The sequence below is a fragment of the Carassius carassius genome, unplaced genomic scaffold (genome assembly GCF_963082965.1).
Source record: "Carassius carassius unplaced genomic scaffold, fCarCar2.1 SCAFFOLD_57, whole genome shotgun sequence".
In the NCBI taxonomy this organism is placed as follows: Eukaryota; Metazoa; Chordata; class Actinopteri; order Cypriniformes; family Cyprinidae; genus Carassius; species Carassius carassius.
This window is the reverse complement of record NW_026775196.1, coordinates 1449873-1451818: the sequence shown is the minus strand read 5'-3', so window position 1 is coordinate 1451818 and position 1946 is coordinate 1449873. Positions and strand designations below refer to the sequence as shown.

Below are 1946 nucleotides of genomic sequence, written 5' to 3'. Positions count from 1 at the left end.
CAAAGAAAATGAATAAAATAAATGAACATCTGGTAACATGTAATCAATATTTCAATTAGATATTTCACAAGTGTTCTGCTCGTGGATCTTAATAGGCTCTATGCACAGCTTCACTACTTCCTGAACTTCAGTCAGCTTCTTGGTTTCCTGTCTTCTATTATTGGACAAACTGATAAATTCAGGTGTGTCGGATTAGTGTTTCTGTGACTACATAGGTCAGGCACACCTGGATTAATCAGTCTGTCCAATAATAGCAGACAGGAAACCAAGGAGCTGACTCAAGATCAGGAAGTAGTGAAGCTGTGCATAGAGTCTATTGGGGAAGCTGAGCACATATTACTGAGCGGACTGGCCGAAACGGAATGGTATTCCACACTGAGTTGTTGGCAGCCACCACAGGTGGATCTTAATTAGCTAGGGCGAGTTCATGTTACGCTCGGGACTGGAGCGAATGGAACGAAACAGAATGGTATTGCATACTGGTAGGGCTGGGACAGAGCCATATAGAGAAAGAGTTGCGACAACTCCATTGACTCCAATGGAACGCTTTTTTTACAGCAATGGCGGCTCGTGGAGCCTCTCAATAGTTCCCGGAAGTAGCAGCAAACTGATGCGCGGCGGGTAGAGATGCAGCAGAACAAACCGTTTGCGACGCACTTTTAAAAGGTAAGATGTTTAAATAATACGATTGTAAAATATTAGTACATCTTAATAACAATATACTGTAAGTTAAAACCTTTTAGTAGATTATAACTCATTAAATGAGTAGATTTAAGGGATGTTATCAGATAACTAACAGATTTGGCTAGGATTGTAACGTTAGCTGAATAAAGTTAGTAACGAACACCCTATTAATTTTTAAATCGGTTCTCTTAATTCAGTTTCATCCATCGTGTTTGGAATTAGAAAAAAGGAGTCTAAACATTTTTTTTTTTGCTGGGTGGGGAAATGTTAGCTAACGTTACATAGCCTATTAGTTCAATATTAACGTTTGACCGCGTGTGACAGCGGTATTTGGAAGTGATAAAATGAGGTTATAAAGTTTGTTCCTTATTACACGTATTAAATAATTAAGTTCCTTAATAATAAAATGCACCCTATTGATGTAAATTTAGAGTGAATTGAGTTTGCAAAAACATGGGTGTAGTGTTTTTAGTCATTGTGATTCATTGACTATTACCTGTCTATATTATATAACCTGTCTATATTATAATACTACTGTATTATATACTTAAACTTGTTAGTGTATAAAAGTAACATACTGTAACATTCTGTGTGTGCAGGTAGGTGGAGGATTAGTGGTGCCACTGGACTGTTCTGTGATGGAGCATCAGTGAGGATGCAGGTCAGGAGTGCTGAGGGGACCTTTTTTTTGAGAGCTGCATTGTTTGATTTTTTTTTTTTTCTTGTCTCTTTAATTTTTTTAATAGACCCAGGTAACTGGCTGATGGTTCACTGGAATGCTGACTGGCTGCTGGTTGACTGGGCAGTGTCACCTGTTCCTATCTCTCTCTCTAGCCATGTCCTCTATTTCTTCACTGTCACTTTCCCTTCTCTAAGTGTCCTCATTCATTTTTTACACAACCTTTGAAACTGATAGAGGCAGAATACATGGTATTGCTAATTTTAAATATTGAAAATATCACATCACTTCAAAATTAGAAATATTACTTCAACTAGTACGAGTTTGTACTTATTATATATGTATCACCTGAAATAATATAGCTGTAATCAGCAGCGATTTGCTGTATGTTTACAGGTCTAGGGGTGCATCGTGGAGCAGGGCAGGGGCACTCCTCTTTTTGACCACAAAGGTTGTCGGAATAGCACCTGGTCTCAGCCTACTCTTTAATTTTTTGGTCATGACAAATTGGTTTTCCTCAAAATGTGCCTGCAGAGTGACTTGAGTTTAGTTTCCACACACAACTTTTTTTTTTTTTGTCTAC

General features: G+C 38.1%; 1 long non-coding RNA gene across 1 annotated transcript; it reads left to right on the top strand.

The window, feature by feature from the left end:
- Nucleotides 1–490: 490 nt before the first annotated feature.
- Nucleotides 491–1504, top strand: LOC132137555 (uncharacterized). Its single transcript, XR_009431883.1, has 3 exons — nt 491–666; nt 1288–1345; nt 1431–1504. It is a non-coding gene; the product is annotated as an uncharacterized LOC132137555 (long non-coding RNA).
- The last annotated feature ends 442 nt before the right edge of the window (nt 1505–1946 follow it).